Here is a 20,016-nt window from a genome sequence, read left to right as displayed (position 1 = left end):
AAACACCTAATGAGTTTACACTGAGAGGGTGATTTTCAGAAGCAAACCACTACCTGCCTCCTGCTCCCTCTAGAGCCCTGGACATTTCACTCCATCCATTGGCACCTCATTGCCCTGCATGGAAAAGAGAAGCTGTAAGAACCTACAAAAGTAATAACAGCCTTGATTCCAAATTATTTCCCGCTGGATACTCACAAGTTTTTTTTTTCTTTTTTTTACTCACAAGTTTTCATTAGTCTTTCCTCATTCCAGAAGGAGACTGCAAATTGGCAAATAATTTACATATTAAAATGAAATTCCTGATCATACATCATGACCAAGTGGGCTTTATCCCAGGAATGCAAGGATTCTTTAATATCCACAAATCAATCAATGTAATACACCACATTAACAAATTGAAAGATAAAAACCATATGATTATCTCAATAGATGCAGAAAAAGCCTTTGACAGAATTCAACATCCATTTATGGTAAAAAAAAAAAAAAAAAAACTCTCCAGAAAGCAGGAATAGAAGGAACATACCTCAACATAATAAAAGCTATATATGACAAACCCACAGCAAACATTATCCTCAATGGTGAAAAATTGAAAGGATTTCCCCTAAAGTCAGGAACAAGGCAAGGGTGCCCACTCTCACCACTACTATTCAACATAATTTTGGAAGTGTTGGCCACAGCAATCAGAGCAGAAAAAGAAATAAAAGGAATCCAGATAGGAAAAGAAGAAGTAAAACTCTCACTGTTTGCAGATGACATGATCCTCTACATAGAAAACCCTAAAGACTCTACCAGAAAATTACTAGAGCTAATCAATGAATACAGTAAAGTTGCAGGCTATAAAATCAACACACAGAAATCCCTTGCATTCCTATACACTAACAATGAGAAAACAGAATGAGAAATTAAGGAAACAATACCATTCACTATTGCAACGAAAAGAATAAAATACTTAGGAATATATCTACCTAAGGAAACAAAAGACCTATATATATAAAACTATAAAACACTGATGAAAGAAATCAAAGAGGACACAAATAGATCGAGAAATATACTGTGTTCATGGATCAGAAGAATCAATATAGTGAAAATGAGTATACTACCCAAAGCAATCTATAGATTCAATGCAATCCTTATCAAGCTACCAACGGTATTATTCACAGAACTAGAACAAATAATTTCACAATTTGTATGGAAATACAAAAAACCTCGAATAACCAAAGCAATCTTGAGAAAGAAGAATGGAACTGGAGGAATCAACCTGCCTGACTTCAGGCTATACTACAAAGCTATAGTCATCAAGACAGTATGGTGCTGGCACAGAAACAGAAATATAGACGAATGGAACAAGATAGAGAGTCCAGAGATTAATCCATGTATCTATGGACACCTTATCTTCAACAAAGGAGGCAAGAAAATACAATGGAGAAAAGACAACCTCTTTAACAAGTGGTGCTGGGGAAACTGGTCAACCACTTGTAAAAGAATGAAGCTAGAACACTTTCTAACACCATACACAAAAATAAACTCAAAATGGATTAAACATATAAATGTAAGACCAGAAACTATAAAACTCCTAGAGGAAAACATAGGCAAAACACTCTCTGACATAAATCATAGCAAGATCCTCTATGACCCACCTCCCAGAATATTGGAAATAAAAGCAAAAATAAACAAATGGGACCTAATGAAACTTAAAAGCTTTTGCACAACAAAGGAAACTATAAGCAAGGTAAAAAGACAGCCCTCAGATTGGGAGAAAATAATAGCAAATGAAGCAACAAAGAATTAATCTCAAAAATATATAAGCAACTCCTGCAGCTCAATTCCAGAAAAATAAATGACCCAATCAAAAACTGGGCCAAAGAACTAAACAGACATTTCTCCAAAGAAGACATACAGATGGCTAACAAACACATGAAAAGATGCTCAACATCACTCATTATTAGAGAAATGCAAATCAAAACCACAATGAGGTACCATTTCACACCAGTCAGAATGGCTGCCATCAAAAAGTCTACAAACAATAAATGCTGGAGAGGGTGTGGAGAAAAGGGAACCCTCTTACACTGTTGGTGGGAATGCAAACTAGTACAGCCACTATGGAGAACAGTGTGGAGATTCCTTTAAAAACTGGAAATAGAACTGCCATATGACCCAGCAATCCCACTCCTCGGCATACACACCGAGGAAACCAGAACTGAAAGAGATGTGTGTACCCTAAAGTTCATTGCAGCACTGTTTATAATAACCAGGACATGGAAGCAACCTAGATGCCCATCAGCAGACGAATGGATAAGAAAGCTGTGGTACATATACACAATGGAATATTACTCAGCCATTAAAAAGAATACATTTGAATCAGTTCTAATGAGGTGGATGAAACTGAAGCCCATTATACAGAGTGAAGTAAACCAGAAAGAAAAACACCAATACAGTATACTAATGCATATATATGGAGTTTAGAAAGATGGTAACAATAACCCTATATGCAATACAGAAAAAGAGTCACAGATGTATAGAACAGACTTTTGGACTCTGTGGGAGAAGGCAAGGGTGGGATGATCTGAGAGAAAAGCATTAAAACATGTATATTATCAATTGTGAAACAGATCGCCAGTCCAGGTTTGATGCATGAGACAAGTGCTCAGGGCTGGTGCACTAGGATGACCCAGAGGGATGGGATGGGGAGGGGGGATCGGGATGGGGAACACATGTAAGTCCATGGCTGATTCATATCAATGTATGGCAAAACCACTATAATATTATAAAGTAATTAGCCTCCAACTAACATAAATAAATGAAAATAATAATAATAAATAAAATGAAATTCCTGAATCACACAAACTCAGAGGTTTTAAAGTCCTTGATGCTTATCCGAAGAAGCCTCCTCCAAAATAATCTCACTGATATGACTTGAAACAAATGGGCTCTTTCTATGGATGAGGCAGTTCATTAAATGCTGTACGTATGGCACTAACAATTAGGGTCACCGCCATGAACGAGGGTTTCCCAGATGGTGCAGTGGTAAAGAATCCACCAGCCAGTACAGGAGATGCAAGACAAGTGGGTTCAATCCCTGGGTCAGGAAGATCCCCTGGAGAAGGAAATGGCAACACACTCCAGTATTTTTGCCTGGGAAATCTCATGGACAGAGGAGCATGGCCAGTTACAGGCCATGGGGTTGCAAAGAATCAGACATGACAGAGCATGCATGAATGCCATGAAGGCACTTACCATCCAAGACAGACAAGACTGGCGCTGGTTAAAGTGAAGAATTCACAGCAAGTGGACAGACATCATTAAGGACCAGCTAAAATGGTTTCTGAGTTGTCAATTCATTCCAACTAATATTCAAGTTGATTAAAAGTGCTTGGCTATCCTGCTTCCTCAACTAGACAGAAGTGCTGCCTAATGATAGTTAGCTGGAGAATTCTTCATAGGGCCACTCTTCACCTTGTGTCCTGCTGAAGCAGCATGCCCACTGAGGCAGACTGGCAGCTCAGTCACACCTTTGTTTTCCTCAGCAGCAGGAAATGTCAGCCACCACACTGTTTTTCAAGTCAAGAGATCTGTCCCAATTGGCGAGGAGCAGCCAGGGTAACCTGCAGAGATTTCCACAAAATATGCCCCCTGAAGTTTTCAAGAGATGACAATTTACACAAGAAAGGCAGCCAAGTTAGAGTCAACCTGATTACACTCAAAAAGAGTAATCCACTGATTAAACCACCAACTTCACATTTGTCCAGTTAATCAAATGAATACTCTCCCACCACTCCCAGAATTCCGGTGCTTTCTGTACACATACTCCTTGGTATTGATGCTTTCGAATGAACTGTGGTGTTGGAGAAGATTCTTGAAGAGTCCCTTGGACAGCACAAGGAGGTCAAATCAGTCCATCCTAGAGGAAAACAACCCTGAATATTCATTGGAAGGACTGATGCTGAAGCTGAAGATCCAATACTCTGTCCACCTGATGCAGAGAGCTAACTCATTGGAAAAGACCCTGATGCTGGGAAAGACTGAAAGCAGGAGGAAAAAGGGATCACAGAGGATGAGATGGTTGGATGGCATCACCAACTCAATGGACATGAGTTTGAGCAAGCTCCAGGAGTTGGTGATGGACACGGAGGCCTGGTGTGATGCAGTCCATGGGGTCCCAAAGAGTGGACGCAACTGAGCTACTGAACAATTGCTCTTTGGTATATGAAGTAGACACTGATAGATATAGATATGGATATAGAGATGGGAAGGGGCTATATTTTCACCCCTTCTTAACTTGTAAGGGATAGACTTAGAAACAAGTGACCGCATTATCACATTCTGTATTGGTTTCCAAGGGCTCTGTCACAGAGTAACAGGCTGGGTGGCTTAAATGACAGACATTTACGGTCTCACAGTTCTGAAGGCTAGAAATTCAAGATTAAGGTGTCAGCAGGGTTGACTCTTGCTGATGGCTGTGGAAAAGAGGATGTTCCATGGACCCACCTGGCTTCTGGTGCTTTGCTGCAATATCTGGTATTCCTCTGCTTGTAAGGCCTCTGACTTCATCTCTACAAAGCTTTCCCCACTGTGCCTGCCTCCAAATTTCCTTTCTTATAAAGACACTACTCATTGAATTAGGACTCACTCTAACGATCTCATTTTACCTGTAATTACCCCATCTTCAAATAAGGTCACATTCTGAGACACTAAGAGTCAGGCCTTCAACACATGAATCTGGGGTGCATCCTTGACCCAGAACATGTTCCCATTTCTAAAGCTCCCATTTCAGCTCAATGAGGACTACTGTTTTTCAGCTTTAATGAGGTATAACTGACAAATAAAACTGTGAGATATTTAAGTGTGCACTGTGTTCATTTGATAAATGTATATATTGTGAAAGGGTTTCTCCCATCTAGGTAATTAACATACTTATCACCTCACATATTTCCTTTTTTTGTGTGTGAGAACATATAACTTCTACTCTCTTAGAAACAATGCAGTATTATCAACTATAGTCAGCATGTTATACATTAGGTCCTCAGATTCTATTTGTCCTTCAGCTGAAAAGCTGTTCCCTTTCGTTAATCTCTCCCCAGCCCCTGGCAACCACTTTTCTACTCTGTCTGAGTCTGACTCTATTTTTTTTTTATAGATTCTACATATAAGTCATATAATGCAGTATCTGTCTTTGTCTGCCTTATTTCACTTAGCATAATGTCCTTCAGATTCATCCCTGGCAGGATTTCCTTCATGGCTGAATAATATTCCATGTGTATATATACTGATGCCACAGCTTCTTTATCCACTCAACTGTTGATGGACAGGTAGTTTCCATTTATTGGCTATTATGAATAATTCTGCAATAAACATGGGGGTGCAGATACCCCTTCGAGATTCTAGTTTCATTTCCTTTGGATAAATACCCAGAAGTGGAACTGCTGGATCACATGGTCTTCCAGTTTTAATTTCCTGAGGAACCTCCATACTGTTTTCCGTAGTGCTTATAGGGCTATTATTTTTAAGCATCTATGTCTTGTCTGAGGCGCAAAGCCACGAAGTAAATACAAACCATGATTTACAGAGAAATCTGCTCACAAACCTCATTGTATATACCTCTGTATCAAACCTCTAAGTACATGCAGCTTGTGAGTGGGATGAATTTATTAAAATTGTTTCATGCTTTATTGATTTGTGGTATTGCTAGTTAGTCATGGCTGACACAAAAAATTACCAATTGTCCTCTTGAAAAATATGAATAGAATAAGGCTTGGAATAAAACACAGCTTTCAAAAGACTATGATGACATTAAATAAAATTGGAAAAAATGTATTTGCTGAATTTACACCCTCTTTATCATATTGACTCAATCTGACTTTCACAGGTATATTATCATTTGTTGAAGTTAAGAATACAGCTTATGTTTTGAAAACAGTCCCACCATGAAGCACCAAAAGGGGTGCCAAGCCCACAGACTGCAGCATGAGATCACTTCATTTATTCAAAATCAAGCAGACATAGTTATTTAATACATAGATATCTCTGAAGAAAATCTGGTAAAATATTATAATGAATAAAATAGCTGGAACATTCTAGTTAATAAGAACACAGATTGATTTGTCTTTTATCACTTTCAGTTTCATTATCACCAGTCCTACTGACATACTCTCATGAGGTAGGGTTCATGATGAGAAAATTGATGTGGTTTATCTTCCTTTTCCAGCTAAAGGAAATGAAGTAATTAAGCAACTTATCCAAAATCACATGGTGTAGCAACATTTCTTAGACTATGCAGAGTAGCCCAGAACTTCCCAAAATTCAAGAAAAAAATTCACTCCAGCATCTCTTAAAAGTGCACTCAAGGCTTTGAACCCAATCACTCACTAAAACCCACTAACTAGTTGGGAAATTCCGTGCTGTAACTCAACTCACATCTTATTGATTTGGAATATAAAGGAAAGTACAGATAGGAGTACTCAACAGCCAACCCCAAAGGAGAAAGTTCTATTTTTAAAGCCACAGCCTGAGCTCTCCTGATCTGTTTCCCACACTAGCCTTTTTCCACTTTGCATTTCAGTACTGTATGCCTCACTTCTGATTTCTTCCAGTTCAGAGGGTGAAAATCAATCTCAAAAAGTGCTTCAGCTCAAGCAATGTGCAGCCACCCAGAGACCTCCAGAGAGAAATGGTGAACACCAGCTTCAGACAGTGAAGGGAAGGAAAGCCTTTTGCAAATCTGGAATTGCCAGCTGCCAGAAAAGGTAGAAAATTACAAAGGAACTCTTTGGGTCACAAGGATGTCATTTAGGGCTCCACAGTGGCAATTTCAAAAATGGTACCCTTCTGGATGGAGTGATTTCACCTGCCTGCTCAACTGTTTAATTGAGATCCAGGAAACAAATTATAATCATACAGAATCCAGGCATGAAACTATGAATGTGGCATTTTCCACAGTCTAGACTTCGTTGTTTATGTCCTGAAACAGGGCGGGGGAAAAAAATCCCCCTAATTTTCTCCAACCAAAGATCCACTTGACATTTTGCAACATTCATGGATTCAGTTATTCATTCTTACATTCATTCATTCATCAAACTTGGGGACTTGTGCATATACATTACCATGCATGAGAAATGCAGCTGAGGTTCCTAGTGAAACAGAGCACTGGGTTTCCTTGCTTAGAAGACGGGGAAAGCTGACAGAATTCTATTATGAGCAAAGCCAAAAACGCCTGGGTTATCTGGATGACTATTTTGTTATCAGCTTTCCTTTTTCACGAAAGAATTGGCTTCTCAATGTTATCTAGAGCAAATATCAAATATTCTCATACAATCGAGGCAGTTCCCCTCACCTACCACCTGTCCACCTCTTCACTGATTTTTTATTTAGCCTTATTTGCTTGAGTTTCACTTGGTATCAGTATCTGTCATGTTCTCTATTCATCTACTTTTTAGATAGTCTTGAAAAACTATTTCTGAATTCAACTTTGATAGGAGCAAATCCACTCCAGTATTCTTGCCTGGAGAATCCCCTGGATAGAGGGGCCTAGTAGGCTACAGTCCATGGGGTCACACAGAGTTGGACAGGACTGAGTGACTAGCATGCATGCACGCACGCACGCACGCACACACACACACACACACACACTCATCATATCATCCTTGCGCAAAGTGAAGAATCTTGTTTAACCTGAATAATCACCCCAAATCTGCTTGGCAAGTTCTCATTTTCATACATCTAATTTTCCATCTGTATATAGAGGAACAAATAGCTGGAGAGAAGAGATGGTCTCACCAAGAATTTAACTGTGTAATGCTGAAAGAACTAACCTTTTGACTCCTGGTGAATTCTGTTCAATGCCTTTTTTTCCCCAAAATAAATAATATAACTATCGGTTTTTGTTTTGTAGAGTGGCCTATGAGTTATTTCTATTTTCTAATGCCAAGTTACTTCAGTGACCTAAAGTGCCAAAATAAAATCTTTTTAAAATATTTAGAAAGGAGGGGATGGATAAATCAAGAGTTTGGGATCAACATATGTATGATCTCACTATGTATAAAACAGGCGAACAGCAAGGACCTAATGTATGGCACAGGGAATCATGCTTGATATCTTGTAATAATCTATAATGGAAAAGAATATAAAATATATGTATATATATATGAATCACTTTGCTACATACCTGAAACTAACACAACACTGTAAATCAACTATATTTAAACAATTTAAAAAATATATTTGGTATTGGATGCTATGGAGATTAGTCTCCATTAGCCAAGCAACTGACACAAACATTTTTATTCTACTCGCTTTCTCTTTTCAGATTTTATTAGTAAGTTATTATCTTTCCATCACTCTTGCACTCTCTCCTCATTACCTAAAATGTCTCTCGCTCCTTCTGCCAGAGGACACTTCTCTGGGTAGTCACAATTCTCACCTGAGCCTTCCTTCCATTTGAATCCTTCACACTCGCTAATCTCGACTCTTCCAATCCCAGTCCAAGCAAATAAATTTGACGGCAAATTCCCACCCTCCCTGCTGTTTAATGAGTCCCCTCAGAGCCCGAGGACAGCAATAAGCCCTTAATGTATTATATCTTCCACTATGATTTGTACCACAGTAACTCCTACTAGAAACACATACAGAGCCATGGATTTTTTAAACTCTATCCCAGCTATGAAAATGCAAGTTACCTTAAAATCTATTAATATGAGACATACAAAGTATATGTCATGATTTACGTAAAATACAACATGTGGTTTCAGTTATATAATCAAATCTGAAGTCAATTCACTTGTTTATATTACACTATTAATTATCTCCAAATTTTTATTTTACTGTTTTGTTCATATTATATAATTTCATCATTATTTTGCTAACAGCAGAACTATTCACTTGAATGTATTAAATGTATATAAAAAGGCTTTTCACTATCATGTTACTAACCATCAGAATAAGACTACATCATCAAGTCATTTAAATGGTCACAGGGAACTCTGTGCTCAGTACTCTGTAAGTGCCTAAATGGGAAAAGAACTTGGAAAAGAATAGATACATGTATATGTATAATTGAATCATCTGCTGTATACCTGAAACTAACACATTATGAATCAACTATACTGTAATATAAAATAAAACATTTTAAAAACCACAAATTACCCCCAAATTATTTCCTTTCAATAACCCTGACTTCCCAGTAGCTATATTATTATTCTAGTTATAGACACAGCTGACGTCTCCTTCAGCAATATTCTAAATCAGATGCTCCTGACCAAACTGAATGAGGAAACCATGTACTGTGTTAAAAACGTCAATAGAACCTATAATGGTGATGAACTCCTACAAGAAGCAGAAAGCTGAAATCACTCTGCATAAATACACTCATATAGGAAACAGCACTGAATAGTCAATATTTAGGCCAGATTTATCTTGTCATATACCACAACAATCAATACCAAAACGCTGTAATGAGATTTCACAAGGGACACTGATTGGGCATTTCTGTGTTTATTTCACTGGAGCCTAGCAGGGAAGGAGCAGGACAGCCAGAAGAGTATTTGCAATGCAATTAGTGGAGGACCAGTGTATCTGAGTGTATGCCAGACGCAGGGGCCTCCCCTAATTCACGCAGCCCAGCGTGTTAATGGGGCGCACAACATCGAACTGAACTTCCTACAGTTTGAAAACTTTTGTCAGTTAACTAGATGTTTACTGAGTGCCTAGCTTCGGCACTCAACATCTAGCTCTCTGGATGTGGTTCCAGCACCATCTGTCACTTAAGCTTCCCCAGATTCAAAAATTTCAATTCAAACTAATCTACTCGGCACTCTAACTGAAGCTATAATTCAAACTTCAACATGAAGCTTGAATTCCTTTTCAGTGTTCTTCAACTTTGACCCAGCTCCCCCCGCCCCTCCTTCACTGAAAAGGGCCAAGACAACAGCCCAGCAAGTGGGGCAGGCAAAACAGACCTCCTTTGTTCACTTTTGTCCTTTCAGCTCCCTATTGAGGTGAGGGACTGAAAAGCCGCACAAGGCTTTGGAAGGCAGCGGTGCACCAGCTCCAGCCATCCTTCCTCAAAGACCCAAAAGCTCCAGGACGAAACACTTTCGACAGTCCACTTTTACCTTAAAGGCATAACAAATGGAAGATTACTACATTTCCCCTTCCCTTTCCCTTGAGAGAGAATCTGTTAAGGGTGTTTAACAGCAGTCTGGAATGTTTGTCCAAAATGTATGCTTTAAATCATACCATTCAAATGCCAAGGGCACGGAAAAGTGGCATGAAATTAGCTTTAAAGCTGAAATTTGGAGAAACGATCAGTCCGTGTTGAATACATCTACTGAATTTTTTGAATGCTCTCAGCCCACTTGAGAAAGATAAATCAAATTCACTGCATATTACACAGTTGAAGACCTCCTACAGGATTCCCTCAGATGGCCTTGGGAATCTATTTTCTTGATTCCAGAGGATTTTGAACCAATACGCCACACACATCAGAAAATTCAAATACATATATGAATATGGATGTATACTCAAAATATTCTTTCCAGCCCTTCCTATCATCATTTAACAAGAAGAATCTTTTTAATTATTTTATTTTTTTATTTTTATTTATTTATTTGGTGGGATTGGGTCTCAGTTGAAGCCCATGGGCTTAGCTGTCCCACAGTATTTGGGATCTTTGCTTGAGACTAGGGATCAAACCTGCATCCTCTGTATTAAAAGGCAAATTCTTAATCATTGGACCCCCTGGGAAGTCCCAAGAAGAAAGTTTTAAAGTATCATTTTCACTGGATAGTAATGTCTCATTTTCACTTCCATGTGATTAAATAATGCTTTAGCAGGGAACAACATGGAAGACAACCAGGAAACAATTAGGAAATGGTAAGATTTGTCTGTCATTCCTGTTTTTAAACTAAATAAGCCATTTGAACAGTATGTGGAGTAGAGAAGCATTTGTAGGTTTATTCCCTTTATCACTGGCACCTCTTTTTTTAAATTAATTAATTTATTTTAATTGGAGGCTAAGTATTTTACAGTTTTGTGGGGGTTTTTGCCACACATTGACATGAATCAGCCACGGGCATACCTGTGTGCCCCATCCCAAACCCCCGTCCCCCTCCCTCCCCATCCCATCGCTCTGAGTTGTCCCAGTGCACCGCCTTTGAGTGCCCTGTTTCATGCAACAAACTTGGACTGGTCATCTATTTCACAAATTTCAATATACATGTTTCAATGCTATTCTCTCAAATCATCCCACCCTCGCCATCTCCCACAAAGTCCAAAAGACTGTTTTTTATATCTGTGTCTCCTTTGCTGTCTTGCATATAGGGTCATCGTTACCATCTTTCTAAATTCCATACATATGTGTTAATATACTGTACTGGTGTTTTTCTTTCTAGCTTACTTCACTCTGTAAGGCTCCAGTTTCATCCACCTCATTAGAACCAATTCAAATGCATTCTTTTTAATAGCTGAGTAATATTCCATTGTGTATATGTACTATAACTTTCTTATCCATTCATCTGCCAATGCACATCTAGGTTGCTTCCATGTCCTAGCTATTGTAAACAGTGCTGTGATGAACACTGGGGTACATGTGTCTCTTTCAATTCTGGTTTCCTTGGTGTGTATGTCCATCAGTAGGATTGCTGGGTCGTATGGCAGTTCTATTTCCAATTTTTAAAGGAATCTCCACACTGTTCTCCATAGTGGCTCTACTAGTTTGCATTCCCACCAACAGTGTAAGATGGTTCCCTTTTCTCCACACTCTCTCCAGCATTTATTGTTTGTAGACTTTTTGATGGCAGCCATCCTGACCGGTGTGAGATGGTATCTCATTGTGGTTTAGATTCGCATTTATCTGATAACTAGTGATACTGAGCATCTTTTCATGTGTTTGTTAGCCATCTGTATGTCTTTTTTGTAGAAATGTCTATTTAGTTCTTTGGCCCATTTTTTGATTGGGTCGTTTATTTTTCTGGTATTGAGCTGCATGAGCTGTCTGTATATTTCTGAGATTAATTCTCTGTCAGTTGCTTCATTTGCTATTATTTTCTCCCATTCTGAAGGCTGTCTTTTCACCTTGCTTATAGTTTCCTTCATTGTGCAAAAGCTTTTAAGTTTAATTAGGTCCCATTTGTTTATTTTTGCTTTTATTTCCATTATCTGGTAGGTGGGTCATAGAGGATCTTGCTGTGATTTACGTCAGAGAGTGCTCTGCCTATGTTTTTCCTCCACGAATTTTATAGTTTCTGGTCTTATATTAGATATTTAATCCATTTTGAGTTTGTTTTTGTGTATGGTGTTATGAAGTGTTCTAGTTTCATTCTTTTACAGGTGGTTGACCAGTTTATCCAGCACCACTTGTTAAAGAGATTATCTTTTCTCCATTGTGTAGTTTTGCCTCCTTTGTCAGAGATAAGGTGCCCAGAGGTGCACGGATTCATCTCTGGGCTTTCTATTTTGTTCCACTGATCTATATTTCTGTCCTTGCCTGGCACTTCTCATATTCACTAGCTTTTCAGTCACTTGAGGAAAACCCTGTATCAGACTTTTAAAAATTACCTTTTTCACATTTGAAATTTCAAGCTTGTAAGCCAATAAAATAGGTCAATGACACTGACACCACATCTTTCTTATTAGCTCAGCTATACAATTCTAATTGGGTGGTGACAGTTTACTCTGTCATCTTTGAGGATTCTGTGGTGGGGAGAAATGCCTAATACAGACTTGGATTTGACAACTCAGGCACATCCTTAAAGAGTCAGTGTACTGTCTTTCTGTTTCCAGATATGAGGCAAATGTGCTCTTCATCTGGGTTAAAATAATGGTGTCAAATTTTTTTAGTAAAATAAAAGTATACTAATATGGAATCTAAGGGAAAGTTGCTCAGTCGTGTTTGACTCTTTGAAACTCCATGGAATTTTCCAGGCCAGAACACTGGAGTGTGTAGTCTTTCCCTTCGTCAGGGGGGTCTTCCCAACCCAGGGATTGAACCCAGGTCTCCTGCATTGCAGGTGGATTCTTTACCAGCTGAGCCACAGGGGAAGCCCAACATGGAATCTAACCTCAGAGCAAAATCACTTAGGACAAAAGAACTATAGGCGTATAATACTCTAATTCAACATTTTTTTTTAATCACATGAATGTGTGTCTCCAAGGCTGGTTTCTCCTGGACTAAGACACATATCCCACAGCATCCATTTCATGCTCTGCACAAAGTATAGGCTCAATTAACACTTGGTAGGAACCACACATTTCCTTATTGATAAAAAATAAACCATTAAGTTATAAAACACTGTGAGTGGCTTATTCATAATACATGTTATATTAACTTATGCCTTTCAAAAGTAACAGTTATAGTTCTTTACACCCATGAGGTTGGCTAATATCAAGAAAAGAGAATGTATGTGTTGGTGAAGACGCAGAAATACTGAACTCTTGTGCACTGCTCCTGGAAATGTAAAATGTAAAACAGCTGCCATGGAAAACAGTGGTTCTTCAAAAAATTAAAGTAGAACTACCACACAACTGAGCAATCTTACTTCTGGGTATATACCCAAAAGAACTGAAGGCAGTGATTCGAAAAGATAGATCTATACACCCATGTTCATGGCAGTAATATTTACAACAGCCAAAACATGCAAGCAGCCCAATGGTTCATTGACAGATGTATTTAAAAAAACACCATGTGTACATACAATGGAATATTATTCAGTTTTTAAAAAGGTAGGAAATTCTGACACATGGATGAGCCTTGAAGACATTATGCTAAGTGACTTAAGCCAGTAGAAAAAGTACAGATACTGTATGATTCCACTCATGAGGTACTCAGGGTGTCCAATACAAAGACAGATAATAGAATGATATTCAACAAGAGCTGGCAGGGGGCACAGGGAGTCATTGTTTTAATGGACACAGAGTTTCAGTTTGGGAAGATGAAAGAAGTTCGGGAGATGGATGGGGTGATGGTGCTAGTGGTAAAGAACCCAGCTGCCAATGCAGGAGCAGTAAGAGACACAGGTTCAATCCCTGGGTTGGGAAGATCCTCTGGAGGAAGGCATGGTAAGCCCTCCAGTATTCTTGCCCGGAGAATTCCATGGACAGAGGAGCCTGGTGGGCTACAGGCCATGAGGTCGCAAAGAGTTGGACACGACTGAAGGGACTTAGCACAGCACCACACAGATGGCTGCACGGCAACGAGAACTAATTGATGCCACTAAGCCCCCACAGTTAAAAACGGTTAAAACAGTAGATTTTATGTTAAATATATATAAACACCAGAATAAATCACAGTAAAAAAGTAACAGCAAATAAATGCACGTTTTCTATTTGCTCCACCCATTTAAAGACAACTTGATATTGAACATGTTAGCACTCCTAAAACTGGAGGCAGAGCCACTCCCGTATTTTCTCCATGCAGCCCTCTCCTTCATATTTCGAGAGGAAAAATCAACATTCATCAGTTCCTTGTGGCATATTTTCTTGTTCTTAGAAACTCTAGCCTTTGATGCCAATAAAGACTCTTTCAAACTAAAGGGGCTTTTCATTTTCCTGGGTGGACAAAGGGTTAAATAAAATGTGCCACTGGATTCTTGCCCCTAGCATCTCTGGAAGCTAGCAGAGCCCTGCCTTCTCCTAGGTCCTCACTTGGAAGGAAAGTTATGGGTTCCTCGAGGTAGGGGAAGCATGAAACATAAAAGTGAAGATACTTCTAAATGTATTTTGTAAATTCCAATCATTCCCCACCATCTCTGCCCTGGTGAGTCAGAGTAAAGAATCTGCATTGCAGGAGACCCAGGTTCAGTCCCTGGATTGGGAAGAACCCCTGGAGAAGGGCATGGCAACCCACTCCAGTATTCTTGCCTGAGAACCCCCATGGACAGAGGAGCCTGGCAGGCTACAGTCCATGGTGTCGCATAGAGTCCGACATGACTGAGTGACTAACACACATACACACAGTATTTGAAGGCTGATCTCAAGCAGTCTTTGGATACAAACAGGCAAAATGTCCTATAAAAGGATACCCAAGGAGCTCCACATTCTAGTTGAATCTGCTATGGGTTACCATGCTTCTCAGATGGGAAATGTTCTTTGCAAATGGGGATGAGACCCCAAAGGCTGCTGGCAGAGGCAGCAAATCGACAGTTATGGACGGAACTGTGGTCCCCAAAGCCATCTGTTGAAGCCCTGATGCTCAGTGTGACTGTATTTGGAGATAGAGCACTTTTAGGAGGTCTTTAAGGTGAAATGGGGCTTCTCTGGTGGTTCAATTGGTAAAGAATCCTCCTGCAATGCAGGAGATTGCTCACAGCACAGGAGACCCAGGTTCAATTCCTGAGTCTGGAAGTTTCCCTGGAGAAGAAAAGGGCAACCCACTCCAGTACTCTTGCCTGGAAAATCCCATGGACAGAGGAGCCTGGTGGGCTACAGTCCATGGGGTTGCAAAGAGTTGGATGCGACTTAGAGACTAAACCACAAGGTGAAATGAGATGATAAAGGCGGGATCCTAATCCAATAGGTTCCACGGCCTTATAGGAAAGGAAGAGATGAAACTCTTCATAGGTACAGTCTGAGGAAAGGGTGTATGCACACGCAGGCAGCCAACTGCCAGCCAGGAAGACAGCTCTCACCAGAACCCAGGCTGACACTCTGGTCTCAGACTTCTAGACTCTAGAACATTTATAAGAGCATAAATGTCTGTTTATAAGCTGCCCAATCTATGTGCTTTGTACAGCAGCCCAAGCTAATTAAGACAAAGACCTTCTGATTCTATGGTGAGAAAATCAGGAGTTAAAAGCCTGGGGTCTGGTGGTTACCCTTAGGGGAACGTAATGACTGGTAGGAGCCACAAGAGGGCTTTCCTGGACCTTCATAAAGTTCTGTTCCTTGATTTGAAGACAGTTACACCGAGTATTCAGTCTCTGCAAGTTAATCGACTGTATATTATGATATGTGGGAAAAGAATCTGTGTAAGTCTGTAGCCATAAATGATAAAAACCAGTATTAGTCTCCCTGAGGGCAGGAGCTCTGCTTTACTCAACACTGCATCCCCAGGACTTAGGACAGCAGGCCGTGCACTCAGTAAATGTGAATAAATGAATGAATGAATGAAAGTATCTCTTTACCAGAAAAGCTTCATGAGGGGGGCCATTAAAAAGCTCCCATGTACATACACGACATCATATCCACAGATTCTATTTCTATTTAACTGATCATACAAGGAAAACTATCCTACATGAAAGAATTATTTGAAATGATTCTTAAAGAAATTTTCTACAGCCCAAGTGTACACATTCTTAGCACCCTCTCACCCTCTTGAAGCACTCACACCCAACACAATCTCACATCAACCTCACTGGAAGTACCATTTCCAAAAATGACTTTGCTTTTCATTTACTGTCCCTGCTGCAGTAACAAACATGATGCATTGTAAGCAGACTGGCCTACAGCCCAAAGATCTCACCACTACCCTGCATTAGTCGACTGGGTGACCTCTCTGAGCCCCACTGTATTCATTTGGAAACCCAAAGGTTAAGGAACAGTGTTTCCTTACAGCTCTGAAATTCCTGAATTGCCTGAAATGTTTAGCAACTTTCCTGTAACAAAGTAAAAGGCAAATTGAAAAAAGACCATGAGTCAGTAGGATTAAGAAAGCAAAATGAATTCATTTTTCCAATTGGTCAGTCAATTACAATCATCCTAAAAGCTATTCCAGGAGGAGCTGATTTCACTTTCCTTCAAATTCTTGTTTCTTTCAGCCAACAAGGAGCATCTTTATAAATATGCCCCAGTCATACACTTAGCATAGCTAACGCTTTCCTAAGATTCTATACTAGGGTCTCATTCAAAATCAACATCCAATTTGAGGAGGAAAACTGCCACAGTCAAAAGATTCAAGGCTGGGGGCCTGAAATGGAAATGTATGTATGCCAAATGGAAACGTTTGCCTTTTATTCAAAAAAGAAACAGAAGTTTTCTCAAAAATTCTAATGTGCCAGGAACCTCTCAGCCTCTCTGGAACTGCAAGGGGTCATAGTCACTAAGAACAGTCCAGTGACTGTAAGTGGTTGGATTGTGGGTTAACAGCCAAGTACTTAAAAGTTAACAGAAATAAAGGAACATGGGAAGGAGTTGAGGGGCAATACAGTGCAGTAAAAAGGCTATTCCACAGTACAACTCACTGAATTACAATACTGATTGCTACTGTGAGGTCTGCAGGGGCCAGAATTAAATGGGCTTACAATATGTCCCTGATTTTGAACACTGGGTGATTTTAGGCTTCCCCTAAACTAATGACAAGCTTCACAAGGCCACATTTTCAGTCCTGGATGGGCAAAAAGCTAATCCTTGCTTCTTCACTTCCTAGTGAGACCACGTAACTAGGGTGGCCTTAGGAAAGTTACTTGACCTGTCTCCAGTCTCCTCATTTTTAACATGTGGCTGCTGTGAAAATTGAGATGATAGATACATGTAACATGCACAGCGCCTCGCACCTCTGACGCGCGCTCAGACTCTCATTACTCGTAAAGATGAAAGTATCCAATTGCCTAAATCCACTTCAGTACTTCTGGCAGGTCTCATTTACTAGTAAGCTATTATTACAAAATTTTAATAACAGGGCACGGTTAGCATAAAACAGTGAACCAAAGGAGCCCAACCTCCTTCCATACGTTTGTATTCAGCGGCTACTGCGTTCCTTCCTGGAGAGCCCCAGGGGGAGCTGCTAGTGCAGAACTGTCTCCAAACCCAGGACTCTCTCCTCCGTCCCTTCTCGCTAGCGCCTGAGGCGAGGAGAGGTCCCGTCACTCATAGATGCATCTCTGCGCCTTAACCACGCGGGATCGAGAAGGAAAAGAACACTTTGCTCTTAGAATTGACTGCTCCGCGCTGGATGCAGTCTCTGGCTGGAACTGCTAGAGTGAAAACGACAGGAGAGGCTGGGTGGGAAAGGCACGCCTGCGCTCGGCGCCCTCCCCCCCTCGCTCGCAACTGCGCAGAGACTGCCCCCCGGAGCGTGCGGGGGACAGAAGATGCTGCTGCGGGCCGGGTGGCGGGCGGGAGGTGAGGTGACCCGGAGGGCAGGGGAGCGGCTTGCTTACCAACCTGACCCCTCTCCACCCCTCCCAACCCCCTCGCTCCGGGTCCAGAGAACCCTACGGCGGTGCTTGCTACCCAGAGTACACGGCTCTGGGAGAAATGAGCGCTCCCTCACTCCTTGCACAGCGGCACCCGGGTTCCCCCTCTGCGCACGGGCAGATGCGGGCAGGGAATGGCTGGGCTGCTGTATGGCCGGGGACTCGCGCTGCGGCGCCCACCCGCACGGCCTGCCCAGTGCCGGGGGCGGTGCGCTGCACAGATGGCGCTCGCCGGGAGATGGATGCTCCGAGCCGGCGGTGACGGCCAACTCAACACAACATCCCCGAGCGAAGCTGTTGCCAGATCCCACCGGTAGGAGCCTGGGCAGGGAAGGGGCTCTTCTGAGTCAGCCTCAAGCCCCGGCGAGCCAGCCCCAAGTCCCAGCCCCGAGATCTCAGGCGAGGCGCCGGGGCCCCGGGGACCTGCACCTGTAGGGCCGACAAAGCCTTCGGAAAGCCTCCCATCCTATTGCTTTCGGGTGTCTCTCCTGTCCCCCATCCTTGCTTCCTCAAGTTCTCTCTAGGCTGGGGAGAGTGGAGGTCAGCTCGCTCCTTAACTCCGGCGATCCGCGCAGGTGTGAGCGCATCCGAACAAAGCCCACGCCCAGCTGTGTCCGCCGGGGCCGGAACGCGCATCCGCCCAAGCGCGCCGGCTCCGCACCTGCGCTCCCAGCCTTGCCGGCCCTGCGGCGTGACAGCCCGTGCCCTCCGCTTTCCTGCCCAGAAAGCCGCAGTGCCGGCTCCAGCAGTTTCTCCAGGCCCAGCAGCCCCCAAAGCCACCTCCAGACAGGGCTTCTCTCCAGACAGGGGAAAGTGGGGGGCACGGATGCACAAGTTGGCCACAGTCTAGGGAGGTGATGGGGGGCCCGCCGACGCCGCTGTATCTCAGCCTGGCCCACACCCGCCTCCGGAGGAGAAGCGGGGAGTTGGTGGCCAGGTTGGCCCTGCCGCAGGCAGAGCTGGCGCGGCTCTAGGAAGCCCGGGTATTCCGCTGTCCCGGTGACAACACGGCCGCCCCCCGCGCCCTCCTCCGTTCCAGCCGTCGCCCGCGAGCAGGACCGAGTGTCACTGCCAGCCACGCACGGAGTTACTCACTTTCTTACGCCGCGCCCACCGCTCGGCCCCGAGCGCCGGTGCCTTCAGTCTCCGACGAAGCCGTACCTCCGGCAGCCCTGCGCCGTCCCTTGCGCCCGCGGCTCAGGCTCCGACTGCGGCGCGCGTCAGCCGGCGACCCAGGCGAAGCAGGGCTGGCCCGGCGCCCGCGCGCCCCCGCCAATGCGCCCTCCCGGCCCCTCCCCGTTCGCCGCTCTGCCTCCGCCCGCGGGGCCCGCGGCGCGATCCGCCCCCACCTCGCGCTCTCCTCCCCTCCCGTCTCCCCCGCCCCTTCCCCTCCCGCCCAGCTGCTGCTGTGGCGAACGGGCTCTGGCCGCCAGCGCCCCCGGGGACTGGGTGGCCCCTCACCTGAGCGGCCGCGCCCCCACCCACCCACGTCATCCTGCCAGCGCGTGAGGCGGCGGCTGTCGGGGCGGGGGCGGGGGCGGGGGCGGGGGGAGCGTTCCGGGAACCAAGGTAGCTGGGATCTGGAATTTGGCTACAAAAGATGTTCCAGAAAATAATGGGTGGTTTTGAAATGCCACTCTCCCGGGTTTAGGTTTCTGTGCGAGGTCTGTGGTCTGCCCCCGCTACACCTTCTTTTAAAGCATTTAAATTCTTCGAAACTCACCAGTTGGGATGGTTAAAACTGAGGTCTTTTTGTTTTGCACCTCTTCTTTCCAAAGAGGGAAGCTTTAGCTGTCTGCTCCCAGCGGGAGTTGGATCTTCTGGTCCCAGAGAACAGGGTTAGTTCACATTCGCCTATTTTTCAGATTTGAGAGCATTTATGGAGAATTATTTGCAA

The 20,016-nt window shown here is 42.8% G+C and overlaps 1 protein-coding gene across 22 annotated transcripts in view; it reads right to left on the bottom strand.

Annotated features, from left to right (window-relative positions):
• Nucleotides 1-19,381, bottom strand: part of NRCAM (neuronal cell adhesion molecule) — a 319,465-nt gene extending 300,084 nt beyond the window's left edge. For 20 of the 22 annotated variants that reach the window (XM_070468953.1, XM_070468989.1, XM_070469047.1 and 17 more), the window contains exon 1: nucleotides 19,215-19,303. The gene's annotated coding sequence lies outside the window, so the exon portion shown is untranslated. Of the gene's footprint in view, nucleotides 1-18,548; nucleotides 18,645-19,214 lie in introns of those variants that run through there. The other 2 variants (XM_070468956.1, XM_070468959.1) reach the window with 2 other exon arrangements.
• Between the last annotated feature and the right edge of the window lie 635 nt (nucleotides 19,382-20,016).

This window comes from Odocoileus virginianus, chromosome 1 (genome assembly GCF_023699985.2).
Source record: "Odocoileus virginianus isolate 20LAN1187 ecotype Illinois chromosome 1, Ovbor_1.2, whole genome shotgun sequence".
NCBI classification, from domain to species: domain Eukaryota; kingdom Metazoa; phylum Chordata; class Mammalia; order Artiodactyla; family Cervidae; genus Odocoileus; species Odocoileus virginianus.
The sequence above is the reverse complement of the archived record's forward strand: the minus strand, read 5'-3'. Positions and strand labels throughout refer to the sequence as shown.